Source organism: Xyrauchen texanus, chromosome 50 (genome assembly GCF_025860055.1).
Source record: "Xyrauchen texanus isolate HMW12.3.18 chromosome 50, RBS_HiC_50CHRs, whole genome shotgun sequence".
In the NCBI taxonomy this organism is placed as follows: domain Eukaryota; kingdom Metazoa; phylum Chordata; class Actinopteri; order Cypriniformes; family Catostomidae; genus Xyrauchen; species Xyrauchen texanus.
The window spans coordinates 8,426,626-8,449,553 of NC_068325.1; the positions used below are offsets into that span (position 1 = coordinate 8,426,626).

General features: G+C 41.6%; 1 protein-coding gene across 3 annotated transcripts in view; it reads right to left on the reverse strand.

The window, feature by feature from the left end:
- Positions 1-15,480, reverse strand: part of LOC127641167 (leucine-rich repeat protein SHOC-2-like) — a 30,857-nt gene extending 15,377 nt beyond the window's left edge. The window contains exon 1 of one of the 3 annotated variants that reach the window (XM_052123973.1): positions 15,395-15,480. The gene's annotated coding sequence lies outside the window, so the exon portion shown is untranslated. Of the gene's footprint in view, positions 1-14,501; positions 14,673-15,394 lie in introns of those variants that run through there. The other 2 variants (XM_052123974.1, XM_052123972.1) reach the window with 2 other exon arrangements.
- Positions 15,481-22,928: the final 7,448 nt, after the last annotated feature.

The window sequence follows — 22,928 nt, forward strand, 5'->3', positions numbered from 1 at the left end:
TGTGTTTCTGCCAATGTGTGCCGCGGTTTTAGCGTGGAGAAAGCGCAACTTTTAAAAATGTGCCTGTTCTGCTCATTTCCATTGCTGCCACCGGCTGAGAGAGCTGCATGCCGTACTGTGCATATAATAGAGCTATAACATCTCAAACGCAAGAGTACTTCTTGCATGGAACAAAAGTTTTGTTTAATGATTTCATTAATACTGTGATGCTCTGCTGTGCAGCACTATATTCAGCGTTTCCCCTATGTGCATTTTGCAGCTGCGCCACTGCTGAATTATTAGCACCACTGTTGGGATATCACTTGGTTCATTTAATATTCTTGATACAACATAATGCTTGCCAGCCCAAGTCAACTGTGCACTTTATTCACTGCGAAAGGGACCCCATCACACACACACACACACACACACACAAAGACAAAGATCCCCCATTTAGCCTTAACAGACTGTAGGGGCAAGTGCTGTTAGCGAGCACCTATGAAGGCCGGAACGGTACACACACACACACACACACACACACACAAATACACACATATACTCAGTGACGTCAACGCATAACACGTGTCAAACTCGATTCATTTCATGTGGCCCTCAAGCTAATTTCTGAAACGTAGGATGGCAGGGGATTGCAAAGTTTCACTGAACAATCAGTTAGTGCTTTCCTCATGAATATTAATGAGTCTTCCCCTGTCTTTATGTTTTGGACCACATTTTGCTCACTTCAAAGGTGTAATGAAACAGCACTATACTGATCAATTATCAACATGGCTCAATCAAGTATAGAGATGCACGAGTGCAGAGCAGGTGCGGTAATTCGCGGACTAGTCTCAACCGCACAACAGACTATTTTATTTGTGCTTGTGAACAAGTGAGATGTGCGAAACACATTTGAATGTGGTACAGAATTTCTGTTGCAAAACTCTTATGTATTGGTGATGAACCTAGTTTAAAACAAACAGCACTAACATTATAATAGCACTGACAAAGAAAACTAATTAAAAGGCTTTTCAATTCACAGATCACAATGCTTACAAAAAAGTACCATGGATATACTGTAGTAATACTAACTGCATTAACTAAGGTGGTTGTGGCAGAAAACCTTTCTATATGTATTTAGACTGCTGTTGTTTCATTAAAAAATGCATTACTAACAGTTACTAACCATGGTAGTGAGGAGCCATGGATAGGTTTTACCTATGGTTACCATGGTCTTATTACAAATATCAATGTTAAAACTATAGATACTATGAAAGAACTATGGTACATTTTCATAATAATGGCCCAATCTATCAGGTTTCCATCTGTGTAAAATCTGTAATCTTATAAATCTGTATAGAAGCATTTTATTTATTCAAAATACGTAGAAAAGTGGGATAATATTTCTGTTCTCATTTGATTAGACAGTTATGATCAAATTTAATTAGAATTTAAATCATGGAACTCATAAAAAAATAAAAACGGATTTCAAAAGGCCCTACAAATGTGTGCTCATGCCTTTCAGTAAGAAGCTGACAGACAGCACATGCACTGTTAGCTTAATGAGTCTACAGGGGTTTTGGATATACACACAATGGTACACTGGTGACTGCACTTAATAAAAACTACAATAACTAGATTTTTCATTTTCTATAGAAAATGAGTGTTGCTTGTACTTGCACAACTGGTCACCAAGATGTATAAGTGTTATGGATGGTTGCTATGGTCTTCTGGGTTGTTGCTAGGTGGTTAGTTACTAGCCCAAGTCAAAATAAGCCACCCAAGTCACCCAAGTGCGTATAATACTCTGGACCCATGATATGAAGTCCGACCTTCAATTTAAGTCTACAGGATTTTGTAGAGCATTTTATAAACTGCCAGGCATCAGTCCAGAAAAACTGGTCTGCACGCAGACTGTAGGGCTGGGCGATATGGCAAAAAAATTTTTTTGAAGTATATTGTTATCAAGTGTTTTGTATTGTTTTCCATTTAAAATTATCTAAGAATCCTTAAAACAAGATACATATACTTCAGAAGCAACATAGAAGATATTTAAACTTGCTTTCAGAGAATTTATCTTGAATATAAGTGTATTTTTTATGTAAGTGTATTATTTCACTTGTTCATACTTCTGCCAGTGCATTAAAGACAAAATATACTTATATTCAAGATACATTCTCTGAAAGCAAGTCTAAATATCTTATATGCTGCTTCTCTGGTAAATGTATCTTGTTTTAAGTATTTTTATTATATTATAAATATTTTGAAATATTTAAATATTATATTCAACATTCTTTAATAACAATTCTTTCTTCTACATTCTAGCTCCTAAAGTAAATGTATGTAATTTTCGCATTGTATAATAGGCTAAGACTACACCCTCTCTTTTTGTTCACTTGACTTTGATTTATCTTTAACTGTCAAAAAAAAAAGCTCTCCTCTAGAGCTCGAATCGCTGATTTTCTTCACGATAAGATACACACAGTGACATATATTGATTCACTATGTCATGAGCCATCACGTTACAATCTAGCTGCAGCAAGTGCGCATGAGAAGTTTGAAATTCTTACGCCGTTTTTCACGCATCACATATAAGGGACTCTGACTGCACAGAGAGCTGAAGTGCTGCTCTCCCGCGTCATAATTAGCATTTCAAATGATCTCATGATGTGTTAAATGAGAGTAAACGACTATTCGACAACAGACTATTTTTTATTGTCGACAACGTTGACTAAACTTTTCAGCCCTATCTGAGTGTGTAGATGAGCGGAGCACTCAAACTTGATGTCATAAGGAATACAATTTTCTTTATATTTTGACATCTAAAGGAAAATTAAAACAATGTAAAAAAAATAATAATTTTAATCAAACTTATGGATGATTCACTATTAAATATTTTTCAACTTTAAAATGTACTCCAACATGATTCAAATTGTATGTTATTTATTAGAATGCAAGCCACCTGGTTAGAGATTTGCATTATAGGAAATAAAGGTGTGCAAGGAATAAGGAACAAATGCACCAAATGGGGAAGTTGTCAGAGTGGAAGTGTAAATGTAAAATAAATTAAAATCTAATAAATCCAGATGTTCAGAAATAATAGAATAAGAAAACTGCTAAAAAATTCTTAGCATGTGTAGGTATTCATCTGATCTAAACCAAGTCTATCTAGAAAGTTATCTAGAAATCAATATCTATATATGCTCAAGTTTATCTAGAAAGTACTCATTATATATCAAACAATTTGTGTGTATATTCATAAACCCCTGCAGATGGAGACGTGCCCTCTAGCGGTTCACACTGAGAAACGTAGCAATATTAAATAATTTATCATTACAATTCAACCTAGCAAAGTTTGTTGAAATGATCGCTTGCCAAATGTTGGCTATAGATACAGTACACTTGAAACACGTCACAGAACAAAGCAATAATTAGCTATTTATCCGAGTCATTGTTGCAAAAGGAGTGGTGGATGTTTGATTCTCCCATATATAGCCTCTCCATGATTTGAAATGAAGCACCCATAACTGTCACGTAATTAATGCTTTTTTAGGGGTAAAAAGAAAACAAATGAATGAAGAAATCAGTTATGGTCTTAAGCCGGTGTATGAACGAACCAGGGCTACAATCACACGGTGTACAGTCGTAATGGGAATATTACTGCAGTCTTTTATATCAGTCTCCGTGTTGTTAACCGGTCACATTCATTTGGAGTGTCCCACACACGTACAGCTGATAAGATTGGGAGTGGCATTAAGACAAGCGCTATGAATTTTTCTCTTCCTTGTTCAGCCTTTGGTGGATTTACAAAAGTCTAAACATAGCGTTTGCAATATTTTTTGCAAAATTTGGATTTAAAACAGAAAAACAATAGTGTCAAAATGCAAATTCGAATTAATTTGGAAAAAACGCCCAACCCGAGTGGACAGTCCATGCACTGTGCTGATGATGAAATTTGCATCATGCGCAAGATGTCGTGGCACTGAATTATCCCTTTGCCTTAACTGAAAGTCACCTGTGGGGTGATAAAATCAAGCTCAGTCAAAATCATCTTAAGTTTCCTGACTTTCCATCTACATCTTGAGATAAGCAGTCAAGGGTATAAGACACCATGTCAATAGGATTGAAGTGAACTGAATCATAGCAGTTACTGCTGACCATTCGCAACCCAATTGCATTGTAAACAGGGCACTTTACAAGCGCTAAAAGCTACTTGCCAGTATCACCACAATTCACCAGAGGCCTTTTATTCAGGGTAGGATATCATGGCCTAGGCCTATGTGTATTTCGATTTTCAACTTCAGATGCAGACACCCTTACACCATTATATCTCTTTGAAATTAGACACAGGTAAGCCCAGCAAGACTGAGACTGCAGCCTCTAATAAACTCCCCATTAATCCTAAAGCTGTCATATTTCGAAGAAAAGCCACTTCATATCTTTTCTGAGCAAGATGCTGATCCCACAGAACACGTCTGCCGTGGGAGGAGAAAAAAAAAAAAACATTATCAGATGAATATCTAAACAAGCACAGAACCCTATCTACTAGGCATGTCATAAAATATTTATAAATCAATTATGGATCGGCACGTTATTTTATGCATATGTTTTGAATAGAGATGCACCGACTGCAATTTTCTTGGCCGATTCCGATTTCTTTGCAAGTGTGACCTGCAAATACCGATCTTTTCCGATTTTCTTTCTAAGAACCATTACTGACCGCATATACAAACAAAATCCACCTTTCTTCAATGCAAAATGTTATTTTCATAATATAAGTTACAGGATCTTCTCTCACTTAAACAACTCTCAAAATAAAGTGCTCTGTGACTGGAAAGAGGTAGAAATAACAATTAACTGCAAATGAGTTGCTTTATATAACAGATGTCATTTTCCACTATTTTTTATAAATTGACCTTTTTCTCTTTATTACTCATCTAACAAAACAATTCCAAAGATCTGAAAAACTGAAGTGTCCAATACGCTCAACATTGACATTAAGCTTACGTTAGATGTCCAAATATCAGTTGTAAAACTGATTGCAGCTTTGGGATCAGCTTGTAACCATACCTGTCAACACTCCCGTTTTTCCCAGGAGTCTCCTGTATTTCACACCCATTTTCACGTTACTCAGCACATTAAATCACAACGGCACAATTTGTATGTATTTAGCCTGCCTATGCCAGTCAGCACCGCACTTTCCCTCTCCCGGATTTGTGTACCCAAATGTTGACAGGTAACAGGCTGTGTATGTGACATGACACGAGATTAAACAACTCGGGCAACGTGACGTCGGAAAGTACCTCCTACTCTGTTTCGAGGAAATTTATCAGATTTCTGAACCCTCTGTCCTCAACTATGGAGAACTGCTGGTCATCCAGGGCCATGAATTCCATAATTTTCCTCGTAATTGCTTTGGTCTTTTCGCTGCTCATATCAAGGAAAGATAGGAGAGGCTGCTCACTTGTGGCTGGCTCTGAGCTTTGGCTAGCTTTAGCCACTTTCCCTTTTTAGCTTCTTTTTTAAAATGGCCATTTTCAGCTGGGTGATGGTGTTTTAAATGTCTAATTAGGTTTGTTGATCCGAACGTTACTGTGGTGGTTCCCCCACGGTTTACTTTAGCCTTACAATTATTACACATTGCGAACTTTATGTATTCTTCACTCACAGTGAAGATCTTCCACGCCAATGACATGTTTACGTGCGGCTGTGACGTTATTGCCTGCGCCGCTGGCAACAAAAAGGACCGGCTTGGAATCGGAAAGACATGAGGCTGACCGGCCGGTCACCAGTCTGGAAAATCGGCTGATTCTGGTCCCTGGCCGGTCGATCGGTGCATCTCTAGTTTTGGATGCATCAATATATTTACTGCCGACACTTAATTTAGAAGCCAAAATTGCATGCTTTCCAAATCATCAAGATGATATTTTACCTAGAGATAAACTATATTTCTGTGGCCGATATATTATTGGCCAATAACTGCGAAAATAAAGTTATTGCACAGATAATGGAATTACCGCAGATATTTTTGCAGATATTTCCTATAGTTTATTACAAAATTTTATATGCGGTTTCTGTTTCTACCCTGCAGTTTGTAAAGCACTGTACTGGACAAATGTGCCATTGCGTTTTTGTTTATTCATTGTTATATATTGTTATCAATATATAACAATGCATCTCTAAGTGCATTTTGAATTAAATTTCCCCGCATTAAAAAGGCATGGCACTGGAATGTAAATATACATTGCAGAATCGTTGTCATTTAGAAATGAGATCGCAAGCATGCTTTTTCAGTTCTGCCCACAAATTTTATATTAGATTAAGGTCAGGGCTTTATGATGGCCACTCCAATACCTTGACTTTGTTGTCCTTAAACCATTTTGCTACAACTCTGGAGGTATGCTTGGGGTCATTGTCCATTTGGAAGCCCCATTTGCGACCAAGCTTTAACTTCCTGGCTGATGTCTTGAGATGTTACTTCAATATGTCCACATAATTTTCCTTCCTCATGATGCCTTCTATTTTGTGAAGTGCACCAGTCCCTCCTGCAGCAAAGCACCCACACAACATGCTGCTGCCACCCCCATGCTTCACGGTTTGGATGGTTTTCTTCGGCTTGCAAGCCTCACCATTTTCCTCCAAACATAATGATGGTCATTATGACCAAACAGTTAAATTGTTTCATCAGACCAGAGGACATTTCTCACAAAAGTAAGATTGTTGTCCCCATGTGCACTTGCAAACTGAAGTCTGGCTTTTTTATGGTGGTTTTGGAACAGTTGCTTTTTCCTTTCTGAGCAGCCTTTCAGGTTATGTCGATATAGGACTCGTTTTACTGTGGATATAGATACCCGTTTCCTCCAGCATCTTCACAAGGTCCTTTGCTGTTGTTCTGGAATTGATTTGCACTTTAAAAAATTATAATATAAAACCATTAAAAAAGGTAATTTAATGAAAATGAAAGTACTTACATATTTGACACTTTACTGTGTGATAGATCTACATTAATACTGATTTCATGCAGTAAGAATCCTATAACAGACAGCATGCAGCATATATACATTTAGAAATCGCACAAATCTAAAAGTTTGAAGAATATGTCCTGTCTGCTAATACATTAACGGCTGTATTTGCTTTAATATCTTGTCAAGACACAAGTAATTCATTAACAGTTCACTTGCAAACTGTTGTCAAACTGCAGTTGCTTCTTCCTTGCCGAACAGCCTTTCAGGTTGTGTCGATATAGGGCTCCTTTTACTGTGGATATAGATCCCTGTTTCCTCCTTTGCTGTTGTTCTGGGATTGATTTGCACTTTCACACCAAAATAAATTCATCTCTAGGAGACAGAAAGCATCTCGTTCCTGAGCAGTTTGATAGTTGCGTGGTCCCATGGTGTTTATACTTGCGTACTATAGTTTGTATAGATGAACGTGGTACCTTCAGCCGTTTGGAAATTGCTCCCAAGGACAAACCAGACTTGTGGAGGTCCACAATCTTTTTTCTGAGGTCTTGGCTGATTTCTTTTGATTTTCGCAAGAGGCACGGAGTTTGAAGATAGACCTTAAAATACATCCACAGCTGCACCTCCAATTCAGTGCACCTCAGAAAGTAATTGTCAAATTGTCTAAAAGCTTGACATCATTTTCTGGAATGTTATCTTAGTGTATGTAAACGTCTGACCAGCTGGAATTGTGATATAGTCAATTAAACATGAAACAATCTGTCTGTAAATAATTGTTGGAGAATGTACTTTGTCATGCACAAAGTAGATGTCCTAAATGACTTGCCAAAACTATAGTTTGCTAATATTAAATCTGTGGAGTGGCTAAAAAATTGGTTTAAATGACTTCAACCTAAGTGTATGTAAACTTCTGACTTCAACTGTATGTATAAGTGTGTGTATATATATATGTATATATATATAGATAGATATATACACACACACACACACACACACACACACACACATATCTTGGCACAGTGAGCTGTGAATTATTGGTTATCTACCAAGAAATTCCATATTAGTGTATTCCTTTAAAAAAAACTGTTGGTATTGCGATATTACGTTAGTAATAGTATACCGCGCAACCCTACTGTACACATTACGGTAATGGCAGTTTGGGTAAAATGAGCTTAAATGAATATTCTGGGTTCAATATAAATTAAGCTCAATCAGCATTTGTAGCATAATGTTGATTACTACAAATATTCATTTTGACTTATGCCTCCTTTTGTTTTAAAAAATTTAATAAATCAAAATTTGGGTTACAGTGACCCTGTTTACATTACATGCACTAGTAATCAAGGAATCAAGCAATCATTCTGCATTAGCCTGTCGATTATTAAAAACACTACTTGAATATCACAAATTGAAGATCTTCTTTTATGGTAGAAAGAAACTGCGAAGCGGTATGTGAAACTTAGAAGCTTATCAGACCAGTATGTAAGTAAAATCGCTAAACACAGGCAGAGCACATTTTTATAAAAAGCCAACTTTCATCACTTGTTTTTCTGAATAATAACATGTGAAACTCTAAAAATGTGATAGCCTTTATGTAGATACAGAGTATGTGTGCATTACCCTACTGCCGTCAGCATTGGTTTCTCTGTTTCTAAGCTCTGGGTGTGTGCAAATGTTGTTGTTGTTTTATTAGCCTTTTGCATATCGTTCATTTACTTTTTCCCCAAAAGCAAAGCAGTTTGTTGAAGTTGAAACGATTCTTGGTAACGTTTGTGAATAAAACAAAATATAAATTTCAAGTACGTGACATATTTATTTTTACTTACATTTTAATTTATGAGTAATCGATTACTAATTTTTTGTGGGTCAGAGTACTCGATTACAAATGTTTTTTTTTGCAAATGCCCATCCCTAGTTCATTCCACAGGGTTTTTGTGCTAAGCGGCATTCTAAAACGTCATGTAAATGCAAAAGCCATTTAAAACACCTAGAGAATGCAGCTTTTATGGCCATGTAAATGCATCAGCGTTGTTCTGAAGAGTGCATATCCGACTGGATAATAGGGATGTGCAAGACTTCCAATTTTAACTATCAAAGTAAAAAGTATGAAAAAAAGCCTATGTGCATTCAGAATGACGTGCCTTAATGTAACAGAAATGTTTCAGGACAATCTTTGCTACCCATTAATAAGTGCAGAACTGTAAGATTGCGGGTAAACATCTAGTTCACAACATCCAGCAGTTTAAACCTTTTTTACTGCAACTATTTATTTAAACATTGACAGACAGAATCAGCTAAAGACTTTAATCTCCACATTAGAGATGATTTAATGTCTGACAGTGACCATCTTGAAATGTATTGTTGATGCAGCGCTTTGCAGTAACAACAGCACATAAAAAGACTAAACCTTAAAGGGGTCATGACATGGGTTTTTTTATTGTATTATTATGTTCCCTTAGGTGCAATTATAGTATTAATATATTTTTTTTTAAGAAAAACTTTTAAAATCTAGTGATTTATGACCTTTTCCCACCCTGTTTCTCATCCTCTGATTCAAACAGTCTGTTTTGGGGGCGTTTTCCATTTAAGACTTCAGTGTTAACGCCCACTGTTATGATTGGCTAGCGTCAGTGCCTATGTATCAATTATTGGCGCCCCAGCCAGAACAATATGCAAGTAAACTAAGTAAAAACACTGTGATTATTCATAATGAATGAAATTGCGCTTTAAAAAGTAGTTTAAAGTTTAAAATAGATTACTTACAGTTTGCGTCGTCGTTGTTCCCAGAATAGTCGGCACGGACTTATCTTTGAGCAACAGTTTTCTGGCAAAGCCAGCATCATATTGAGATTTGTTCTCAAAACAGTCATCCTTAAAATGTACAGAACAAGCGCTTAAGTTAACACTGCCGTGACTGGGGCGTCCGCAAAAAATAAACTGCATCCATTTTTCCCTGGCGTCTGGATCTTTCGGCAGCTTATTCAGAGGTTTTGTTTGACCACAGCCAGGAACAGCACATCTGTGTGGCATCGTAATTTTCCTGTGCACAAGTAGTCTCTGTCAGAGCTACGCTGTCCATCGACTGAACACTTGTGAGGCACGCGGCGATCTGAAATGAGCGTAGTTGTCTTTGCGCTTAAAGCGTAGTTATCTTGTGCTGGAGGCGGTCATATGCAAACGCTGGTACGTCACTTCTAACCGTCACGTCACTTCTAACCATGAATCCAGAACGAGCTGTATTTTGAGCTTGATTAAATAAATGATTCGTTTAGAATGGGGAGGACGTCTTAAAATATTAAACTTGCAGGACGTTTTAATGATACAAAGACCTCTTATATACCAAAAGATCAAGGCAAATTTGGTTTCTCATGTCATGACCCCTTTAAGCATTAAACAGACGAAACGTCTTGCAAAGGATTTTAGTGTTCTGACTATTCACTGTTAAGCACAGCAAGCTGTCGTCACGCAAAAATGCTCTCTAAGAACTTGCTTCTCTCTATTCATTTGACAACTGTCTCCTAATAAAACCACCTCAACTTAAAATATTAATGCTAGTAGTTGAACACACTAATCGACCAGTCAGTTGTTGGAAAATGTCAATTAGTTGACCACCTTGGCACATCCCTACAGCATAACCCCATTATTGCTGTGCAATTCCACTGTAGTCAAAAACTAAACTTTAAATTAGTAAATTAAACACTACGGAAAAGCTGCTTACTGGCCGAGCCACATGCACAACCCCAATTCTGAAAAAGTTTACTTGTAAATTATATTCACCCTTTGCTATATTGAAAGCACAACATCTAAACATTATATGATGTTTTACCTTGTGAATTTCATTGTTGTTGTTTTTTGAAAATGTACAGTAATTTAAAATCAGATGATTGCAACACAATCCACACTGTGAAACATCACCATTTCTTCTAATAACACTTCAGCATTTGGGCACTGAAGACACAAGTTTAAGTTTAAAAAGTGGAATTTTCCCTATTCATCCATTATGCAGGTCTTCAGCTGCACAATTGTACAGGGTCTTTGTTGCCGTATTGTGCACTTCATAATGTGCCACTTGTTCTCAATTGCAGATGGTCAGGACTGCAGGCAGGCCAATTTAGCGCCCGCACTCTTTACTTACTCGGCCAGTATGTGCTTTAAAATTGTCCTGCTGAAAATACTGTGCTGGATGGCAGTATATGCTGCTCCAAAATGTTTACATATGTCTGCATTAATGGTGCCCTCACAGATTTTGTGAGTTACCAATGCCATGGGCACTGACACACCCCTGGCCCATACAGACTCTGGCTTTTGGACCCGATGCTAATAACAGCTTGGATGGTCCTTTTCCTCTTTGGCCCAGAGAACACGACGTCTGGGTTTTTCAAAAACTACTTGAAATGTTGACTCATCTGACCAAAAATCACGGTTCCACTGTTCTACTTTCCATCTAAGATGAGACTGAGCCCAGAGAAGTCGGCAGCACTTCGGGACAGTGTCGATGTATGGCTTCAGCTTTGCATAGTAAAATCTTAACTTGCATCTGTGGATGCAGCGGTGAATGGTGTTGAATAGGGCTGGGTATCGAATTCGATACATTTGAGGCACCGACCGAATTGCCTCTAAAAAAATCGAGTATCGAAAAATGTCTTGTCGTTCAACCAAATTTCGATACCTAAGGGGTTAATCTAGTCCATGTCAGTGATAAGAATGTAGAATGCTAGATGTGCCCAAATCTAAAAGTCCCGGTGATTGGCTGTGTTAAGGCATCAAGGAAAAACATGTTGCTTATGTGAGGCAGTAGTGTGTGTGCATCCCAACCCCCATATATGGAAAAGATCAAAGGTGTGAATGCATTTCACCAGGCTCGATGACAACAGCACGTGATGCAATATTTGCGACAAGATAATTGCTGCCAAGAACTGCAACATGACAAATCTGATGAAGCACTTGACAGTGCACAGAATAAATTTAAAGAGCAGAAAGTTGCTCCGTCTTTGACTGCAAGAAGACCGAGCCGGTGCAGTCATCCTCTCAGCGTCCTGACACAGAGCTTCCTTCGAAACTACTGATGCTCCATGAATGCCACTATGACTGGGACACCAACAGGTAAGGTTAACGTTTAGCAAACAAACTAACAAACAAAATCGTCTAACTTGTAGTGGTACATGCTTGTGTACTTGTTAAATTAACGTTTCTGTGCGTGGTGACATAGTCCTATAAACTGGGACCTACGTAACGTTAGATATTGTTTGGATGTATGGCTATAGATAGCTAGCTAAATCGATGCTAAAAATGCTTTAAAGTTGACAGTAACTGATCAAGTTTAACATACATTAAACTAGTAATCTTGTTAAACCTACCGTACTTATCCTTAGGGTTGGCTGAATTAACAGTTTAGCTTTCTTTTTTTTTTTTTTCCTCTTCACTTTAATGTTATAGCCTCTGCCAACCCTACCATGAGGAGAAGGCTCAGGAGATTAGTCTTTGAGTCAACAAATTGAAAAAATAAAATAGATTTTTTGCTAGATTATTTGCTTAAGCATCTGTTGGTAAATTGACAAGTCTTGAACGATCCTTCCTCTTGAAGGACTAGGCTGTCCTAGTTGTGTGGAGGCTTCACACTATTCTCTGCAGCATCCATGCACAACTCACCACATGCCCCACCGAGAGCGAGTACAACACATTACAGTAACCACGAGGAGGTTACCCCATGTGACTCTACACTCCCTAGCAAAAAGACCGATTTGGTTGCTTAGGAGACCTGGCTGGAGTCACTCTGCACGCCCTGGATTCGAACTTGCTACCCAGGCCCTGCTTTCGAGTCTTAAGCAGTTATCTTGCAATAAACGGCACTCTTGTGTGCATGTAAACAAGCTCAGTGAGGTACTTACAATGGAAATGAATGGGGCCAATACGTAAACGTTAAAATACTCACGTTTCAAAAGTACAGTCACAAGACGTAAACAATTTGTGTGATAACATGATTTTACTAACCTTTTCTGTATAAAGTTATATCCAATTTTACAACTTTGTTGCCATGACGATGTAACGGCGTACACCCTAAATCCTAAAACTACTGTAAAAATTACAATTTAAACAACTTTGCAGCTCAACAAATACATGATTTTTTACAGACGAATTTATGCAAGTGTTTTTATAGAATTTAAACCCTCCAAAAATTGGCCCCTTTCACTTCCATTGTAAGTGCCTAACTGTAACCTTAATTTTTGCCATTTTTAAAGAAAAGGACTGACGAGTCCGAACAGACTACCACAAAGGTAGTCAACACTATGCCACAAATGCTGTCGATTGAGCTTAACTTGCATTGAACCTGGAATATTTCACAAGTAAAATATAGGCTAACATTTTGTCTCTTGTTGCATTTGATTTTTTTGAGCCTATGCACCCAAGCAACGTGAATCTAATAAGCTTTACAGTGTTTGGTGCAAACATTTTAGCTATGTATTTGGTCTATAACTAAATAACCAAATAAATCAAATCTTATATCATAATCAAATCGGGAAATAGGTATCGACACCCAGCCCTAGATTTAATATGACCACGACATGTTCTTAACAGATTTCTTGAGAATCATCCTATCTGTATTTCTACATCAATTGAAACACAAAAAGTACAGGAAATAAAACAGAATAGTTAATATGCAGAAAACTGCAGTGAATCTGGATCTGTGCGAGATGCATGTGAGTGGTGGGCGATAGCATTGAATGGCAGGGGTCATCCTGCACAACTTTCTCCAAATATTGAATCTGACTGCAGGAAAAATCTCCTTCACATCCATACATCAGCTCTCAGAGATTATGTATCTGACACTTTTAATTAGAAGCATATGAATTCTGCCATTCTGAACTGGTAAACCTGCAAATGAATTGTTATAATAAAAAAAATGTCCCTGAAAGAAAAAAAAAGCATCTCTCATTCTTAATTCGTAACATCTGACACACATTTATAAGCCTTAGTTTAAGTGTTCATGACATACAGCAGTGTTTTAGAAACTTTCTGCACAATCACACTGACAACAAATCGGCCAAAGCAACCAGTTTCGTATGAGACGAAACAAATTACATAAATTACAAGTGAACGTATTTAGATATGTATGCATGGCCTACATGTGTAACCCTACACAGACCAAAAAGAACTGGAGTGGTCGGGGTTTGCATGCTGGAATTCTGCAACATCACAAAGCAAACCAGATTATTTACCAACATCACTTCTGCGTCCACAAGTGTAAAGCAGCCTTACTTGATGTGAGAGTGCAAAGCGTCTGATTTGATAAGGCTAGCCTGCTAACAATTCCTCGCGAGTAAACCACACAACCCCCAAAACGGCCATTAATATCAGTCAATATGTCAAGCATTAAAATGAAGAAAAATCAATATCAGGAGTCAACTTGTTTTGTCGCGATTTACGACAGCACAAAGAGCAAGTCTGAAAGCTTGCCAAGTAAATCTCCAAACTAACATTAGCCACCCTTCAGCTGCGGCTAACAGCATTAGCCTTGCGGGAGATCACACACACACACATAAAAAAAAACAACACAAACGTCACCTCGTATTTCTCACCAAACGCGTACATTTAGGGATAGGCGGCCTCATCTTCTCGAGAAGACACTATATTGACGTATTTAGGAGGGTAAACGTTGTTGTCATACAGGCCCCTCTTTGAAAACAAACTGTCATCCGCCGAACGTCGATCGTTGCTGCTAGAGCTCAAAGCGGGAAGAGCACAATCCGCAGCGCGTGAGTGCGAGGGAGTGCGTGAGCGCGCATGTGTATGTGTGCGCGCCTGCCACATATTCTTTTCCCTTTCTTATTTTGTATAATGCTTTTCGTTTCTTTGCTAACTACGCCTTATTTATTTACATAATACATATTTTTAAATACTTTAAACGCTTTGGCAACCATGCCGACAAAGCTTTGTTGACTCTGAATCTATATGACCATTTTGGGACAAATCACTCTTTTGTTTACTGTCGGGTGGCTCAGACGCATTCCGCAAGCATAGTTGGCTTCCGCGGGCCGCGGCACCTCGCTTTCTCTTTCTCTCAATTTTCAATCCCGCAATTCTCTCTCTCTACCTCCTATTTCTCTCTCTCTCTCTCTCTCTCTCTCTACCCCCCTCTATCTCTCTCTACCTCCCATCTCTCTACCTCCCCCCCCATTCTCTCTCTCTCTACCTCCTTCTCTACCTCTCTCCCTCTCTCTTGCAAGCCTACGACATATGTGAAAAAAACAGCACACACACATATACACAGAGAGAAAGAGAGAGCGAGCAGCGGCCATTCCGGGACTGAACAAAAGAGTGCACTCTAAACCCCCGATAGCGGAGAGCGCAGCGTCGATCACGCTTGACCGCCAAACGCGGACCTTTGTTGGACCGAATACCAACTCCGCCGCGGGAGGTGCGATCCCGAGCAGCGCAGAGCCGTAAAAGTGCTTTACCTTGAGAGGTGTGACACCGCCATCACTGTTTCCTCCTCCTTTCCAGCAGTGCTGCTGCAGCTCGCGCTCCCCTCCCCTGCCGCCCGCCAGACCGCGTCACACGCACGCATTTCAGACGAGTCACGAGACTTCTGGAGCTCCCTGTTATTATTGTTTTGGAAAAATCGCAATAAAGAAGGTTGCAAGAAAGCAATTGCTTTAATTAATGTGCAATTATTCAGTAATAATTATCTAAACAGAGTGAATCAATGAGAATTAAGGAGGAACGTTTAGTTGGATTAAAAACGACATTAGCCTACACTGCAAACAAATTAATGGTTCAAATTATAGGACCTTCATTTTCTTTATGCTAATGTAATTTTTCCTTATATTTTGTGATGAAATATGACCTGAATAAATCCTTCACAATTTTATGGCTGTAGATATATCTTATTTGCTCTGTGGTAAATTATTTTAATATAAAATACAAATTATACAAAACATAAAATCGAATTCCTTCTTAGGCTATATTCAAATTATATATATATAATTTTATTATATTACATATATACAATATATATATGGACTGGCCATTGGGAGAACCGAGCGGGCCGATGGGTCCGCCGCACTGATCTATATATATATATATATATATATATATATATATATATATATATATATATATATATATATATATATATATATATAGATCAGTGGTCCGCCGCCAAACGTTGCTTAGCAACGATAAGCAAAAATGAACTGCCGCATTATGCAGAATGGACCACAAAACGGCGCCGCGATATGCAGAAAAGGATAGCGAACAATATGTATAAATGTTGTCCATCTAAAAGGACTAAATATGAAATGAAACAAAACAATAAAATGCAAAGTAATCTCTTCAGAAATCAAAATACATTTTGAATGTATTCAAATTACCAATTATTTAAATTGTAACTAGTGGAATACAGTTACTTATATTTTGTACTTTAAATACGTGATCTCGTTACATGTATTCCGTTACTCTTCAAACCTGTATGTATATATTATATATATATAAATTATTTCAATATAATATTATATATAAATATATACACACATATACAGTATATACTTTATCGCCAGAAGGACAGGTCAAGCCTGCAAGGTGAGCTGCAAGAAATGATGACCTTTAACCCACAGGGAAGACATGACAATGAGAATAAACCAGGGAGAAGGAGGCTAATCAAGTGGCCGAGACATATATGTTTAGAGAATCCAATTGCAAGTAATTAGTGAATGAAGGATGTCTGGATGGGAAGGCAAGGATGAAAGGCATTGGAGGGGATCTGGTGTCCAGTTGCAGGGGGTGCAGGAGACGTCCCTGACTGCTGCCCCACTACCAGGAGATGTTCTGGGATTAATGGAGGATTAAGGGGTGAAGCATTGATGACCCAGCAGCTGGGCTGAAGGCACTGGTGGAGGTGTGGCAGGCAATAATGCCTGAGAGGTTATTACAACTACCTGTGCATCTGTTTAGTTCTCTGGGGAACCAGTGACTACTGTGAATAGGGCAGTTGGAGTCCAGGGAAGACTGGAGGACATTCAGGAAAGACTGTCTGACAGCAGGAAGGGCTTCACAGGGGTGGGAAGGCTAGTTAGCTTACCCACAGGTCCATACACAGGGGACACCCTTACCAACTACGAGCACAATTAAAGGAAAACAGCCCAGTGGTCCTCCGAGAGGCGGGATGGAAGATGGATCAATTAGGACAGACAATATGGACACGACTGGAACAGCCATGGATAATAAGCAAAGGATCCTTAGAAGATGCAGTTGCGGGTGGATGAGGGTAACAACTTACAAAGGCCTGTGGATTCATCAAGAAAGGATGAAGTGTGGCGGGAGTGGCCAGACACAACCTTGCACTGCAGATGCCGGTCAGACAAGAAGGATACAGAGCCCGGTTGTGCACCACAGCGCTACTGAATCCACTGTTGTGGAGGGGCATAAAGAAGACCAGTACCATCAGCAAGAGCTGCAAGAAGAGATGACCTTCAACCCATAGACAAGACAGGGAAGACAATAAGAAGAAAGCAGGAAAAAGGAGGCTAATCAAGTGGCCGAGACATAGAATCCTGGATGCAAGTAATTCATGAATGAAGGATGTCTGGATGGGAAGGCAAGGATGAAAGGCGTTTGAGGGGATCCGGTGTCCAGCTTTGGGGGGTGGTAGGGAGACATCTCTGACTGCTGCCCCACCACCAGGAGATGTTCCGGGATCAAACATCAGTAGTTGGAATATATGACACCATTGGCTAATCTTTGTAAAAGCGCTTCACTTCACTATGGCAAACTTGATGCAAAAATGTACTCCGTCTTGTTGGTTTTGGTTCTGGTGAATCTTATTTTCCTGAGGAGAAGAAAAAGGCATATTACACAAAGAGCAACAACTTTGAGGCATGCTTTGTTAACTCGTCGACGCCACCCTGGAAATTAACTGAAGAATTTCTTACAGGATATTTAAAAACGTAGACTTCAGTTTTTAGTTTACAGTTTAATTTATTTTGTCTACATAAGATAAACTAATAAAATATAATGCTCAAAGTTGATGTTAATAATACACTGATGTCAGTGTATCATCTTTGTATCTTATGTTTATATAAATAACTTCTTTTAATGTCTTCTTTTAATGTCCAGAAGAATCGTTTACACATTTAACACATTTTACCATCACACATTAGCTTACTGTTAGGAATTACTTGTCTTGTTTCACTGTTGCCCTCTGTCTGCCATTTTTGTCACCTTTGCATTCCATAGTTTTCACTTTTGTCCCTTGTTTAGCTCCACTGTCTTACTTGTCATTGTTTAGAACTACACTTCCCAGAATCCACCTGCCATCATCACTGCCATTTTGTTCATTGTTTTCACCTGTGTCTCATTCTGTCATCACTCACTGTGTATTTAAGCCCTGCTTTTTGTTCACTCCTTGTCGTTCGTTGAATGTTGTTAGCCTGGTGTGTGTGTTCCCTGCCCGTGTTTTCTAGTTTTATGTTTATTTCCACATTGAGGGTTTTCCTTTGTGTTTTGCCTGTTTGTTTATGAAATAAAGTTGAACTGCAACTGGGTCCGCATCTCCTCGTCTGCCTTCGCTACTCGTTCATAACACAACGAACGAACCACACTATGGATCCAGCGGTTCAACGAGCAAACTTCCACCTGCTCTGCTTGAAGCAAGAGGACCGCCCTATAGAGGACCACATCCGCGACTTCCTTAAGCTGGCGGGTATCTCGGATTTCCCGGACTCCTCTCTGGTGGTCTTCTTCAGGCGCAATCTGCACCCCGCACTTAAGGAGCGGTTGCCACAGGCAACGCGCGGCTGGACGCTCCACGCGTTCTTGGAGGAGACTCTGCTGGCCTGCGGTTCGCCGTTAACTGTGGGCGCCATCGAGGAGAACTCTGCCACTCCTCCCACAGTAATAACCCTCCACTCGCCCGTGGTTCGTACCTTCACGCCTGCCTTGGTCAGTGAGCCTGCACGGTCCACTTCGTCTGCCCGGCGGAGGAGGAGAAGAGGAAAGGCTTCTGCTCCCCAGTCTCCGCCTGCCCCGGCCAGCGAGCCAGAGCCCACGCCTGCCCCGGCCAGCGAGCCAGAGCCCGCGCCTGCCCCGGCCAGCGAGCCAGAGCCCGCGCCTGCCCCGGCCAGCGAGCCAGAGCCCACGCCTGCCCCGGTCTGCGAGCCAGAGCCTTCGTCAGCCACAGTCAGCGAACCCAAGCCAGCGCATACCACAATCAGTGAGCCAGCGCCTGTCGCCTCAGAGGTCAGTGAGCCAGCGCCTGTCGCCTCGACCGTCCCTGAGCCAGCGCCTGTCGCCTCGACCGTCCCTGAGCCAGCGCCTGTAGCCTCGACCGTTCCCGGACCAACGCCAATAGCCAGGACTGACCAAAAGCCAGCGCCAATGGTCATGCCCGTCCTAGAGCCTGCGCCCCTCGAGCCTCCCGAGGTTTCCCAGAGCTCCGCCTCCCGAGCTTTCCAGAGCTCCGCCTCCCGAGCTTTCCAGAGCTCCGCCTCCCGAGCTTTCCAGAGCTCCGCCTCCCGAGCCTCTCGAGCCTCCCAGGGCTCCTCTTGAGCATTCCAGGGCTCCGCCTCTCAAGTCTCCCGAGCCTCCCAGGGCTCCTCTCGAACCTCCCAGTGCTCTGCCTCTCTAGCCTTCCAGGGCTCCGCCTCTCAAGCCTCTCGAGCCTTCCAGGGCTCCACCTCTCAAGTCTCCCGAGCCACCCAGGGCTCCTCCTCCCAAGCCTCCTAGGGCTCCGCCTCCCAGGGCTCCATCTCTCAAGTCTCTCGAGTCTGCCAGGGCTCCTCCTCCCGAGATTCCCAGGGCTCCGCCTCTCGAGCCTCCCTCTGCTCTGCCTCCTGAGCCTCCCACGGCTCTGCCCCCTGAGCCTCCCGAGCTTTCCATGGTTCCTCCTCCCTCGGCTCTGCCTCCTGAGCCTCCCACGGCTCCGCCCCCTGAGGCCTCTTAGCCTCCAGAGCCTCCCTCAGCTCCGCCCCCTGAGCCTCCCAAGCTTTCCATGGTTCCTCCTCCCTCGGCTCTGCCTCCTGAGCCTCCCACGGCTCCGCCCCCTGAGGCCTCTAAGCCTCCAGAGCCTCCCTCCCTCGGCTGAGCCTCCCTCGGCTGAGCCTCCCTCGGCTCCGCCTCCTGAGCCTCCCTCGGCTCCGCCTCCACAGCCTCCCACGGCTCCGCCCTCAGAGCCTCCCGAGCCTCCTGCGGCTCCGCCTCCCGAGCCTCCTGCGGCTCCGCCTCCCGAGCCTCCTACGGCTCCGCCGCCAGAGCCTTCCAGGTCACCGCCTTTGTGGCCTCCTCCCAGGCCTCCTGACCCTGTTCCCATCCTGTGGCCTTCCCCCAGGCCTCCTGACCCGGTCCCTGTCCTGTGGCCTCCTCCCAGGCCTCCTGACCCAGTGCCTGTCCTGTGGCCTCCTCCCAGGCCTCCTGACCCTGTTCCCGTCCTGTGGCCTCTTCCCAGGCCCCCTGACCCTGTTCCCGTCCTGTGGCCTCCTCCCAGGCCTCCTGACCCAGTCCCTGTCCTGTGGCCTCCTCTCAGGCCTCCTGACCCTGTTCCCGTCCTGTGGCCTCCTCCCAGGCCCCCTGACCCAGCCCCTGTCCTGTGGCCTCCTCCCAGGCCTCCTGACCCAGTCCCTGTCCAGTGGCCTCCTCCCAGGTTCCCCAAACCTGTCCTTGCCCGGTGGCCAGCTCCCTGACCACCTGAACTTGTCCTTGCCCTTTGTGCCCCCTTGGACTTCCTGCCTGCCCTTTGTGCCCCCTTGGACTTCCTCCCTGCCTTCTGTGCCCCCTGGACTGTCTGTCTGCCCCTTGTTGCCCCCTTGGTCTGTCTGCCCACCTCAAGCTCCCCCCCAGTCATGGACATTTTGTTTTGTTTTATGTTACTTTGATCGTCTGGAATCCGATCCTTGAGGGGGGGCTATGTTAGGAATTACTTGTCTTGTTTCACTGTTGCCCTCTGTCTGCCATTTTTGTCACCTTTGCATTCCATAGTTTTCACTTTTGTCCCTTGTTTAGCTCCACTGTCTCACTTGTCATTGTTTAGAACTACACTTCCCAGAATCCACCTGCCATCATACGTTTATTTCCCCATTGAGGGTTTTCCTTTGTGTTTTGCCTGTTTGTTTATGAAATAAAGTTGAACTGCAACTGGATCCGCATCTCCTCGTCTGCCTTCGCTGCTCGTTCATAACACTATATATATATATATGAGAGAGAGATAGCAAATATTTTAAGCACTTTTAAGAGTTTCTGTTTTGTGAAAAATAATGACTTAAATAGTTTTAATTTATCTCTTTGTCATACAAAGTCCAATCAATATTTGGTGTGACCACCTTTGCCTTTAAAACAGCCCCAATTCTCTTAGGTACACCTGGATACAGTTGTTCTTGGTTGTTGGCAGATAGGATGTTCCAAGCTTCTTGGAGAATTCGCCACAGTTCTTTTATCTATTTAGTCTGTCTGAATTGCTTCTGTCTCTTTATATAATCTCAGACTGACACAATGTTCAGTGGGGGGCTTTGTGGGGGCCATTACATCTGTTGCAGGGCTCCCTGTTCTTCTATTCTAATCTTTTCTATTTGCAAAAGTAATGTTTGGGAGTCTAACATGTATATACCCTATTGACACACTAAAGCTGAAGATATAAATAACTATCTTAAGACAAATGTTTTTGACACAGTACTATATATATATATATATATATATATATATATATATACACACTCACCTAAAGGATTATTAGGAACACCATACTAATACTGTGTTTGACCCCCTTTCAGCCTTCAGAACTGCCTTAATTCTACGTGGCATTGATTCAACAAGGTGCTGAAAGCATTCTTTAGAAATGTTGGCCCATATTGATAGGATAGCATGTTGCAGTTGATGGAGATTTGTGGGATGCACATCCAGGGCACGAAGCTCCTGTTCCACCACATCCCAAAGATGCTCTATTGGGTTGAGATCTGGTGACTGTGGGGGCCATTTTAGTACAGTGAACTCATTGTCATGTTCAAGAAACCAATTTGAAATGATTCGAGCTTTGTGACATGGTGCATTATCCTGCTGGAAGTAGCCATCAGAGGATGGGTACATGGTGGCCATAAAGGGATGGACATGGTCAGAAACAATGCTCAGGTAGGCCGTGGCATTTAAATGATGCCCAATTGGCACTAAGGGGCCTAAACTGTGCCAAGAAAACATCCCCCACACCATTACACCACCACCACCAGCCTGCACAGTGGTAACAATGCATGATGGATCCATGTTCTCATTCTGTTTACGCCAAATTCTGACTCTACCATCTGAATGTCTCAACAGAAATCAAGACTCATCAGACCAGGCAACATTTTTCCAGTTTTCAACTGTCCAATTTTGGTGAGCTCTTCCAAATTTAGCCTCTTTTTCCTATTTGTAGTGGAGATGAGTGGTACCCGGTGGGGTCTTCTGCTGTTGTAGCCCATCCGCCTCAAGGTTGTGCGTGTTGTGGCTTCACAAATGCTTTGCTGCATACCTCGGTTGTAACGAGTGGTTGTTTCAGGCAAAGTTGCTCTTCTATCAGCTTGAATCAGTCGGCCCATTCTCCTCTGACCTCTAGCATCAACAAGGCATTTTCGCCCACAGGACTGCCGCATACTGGATGTTTTTCCCTTTTCACACCATTCTTTGTAAACCCTAGAAATGGTTGTGCATGAAAATCCCAGTAACTGAGCAGATTGTGAAATACTCAGACCGGCCCGTCTGGCACCAACAACCATGCCACGCTCAAAATTGCTTAAATCACCTTTCTTTCCCATTCTGACATTCAGTTTGGAGTTCAGCAGATTGTCTTGACCAGGACCACACCCCTAAATGCATTGAAGCAACTGCCATGTGATTGGTTGATTAGATAATTGCATTAATGAGAAATTGAACAGGTGTTCCTAATAATCCTTTAGGTGAGTGTGTATATATGTATATATATATATATATATATATATATATATATATATATATATATAGATAGATAGATAGATA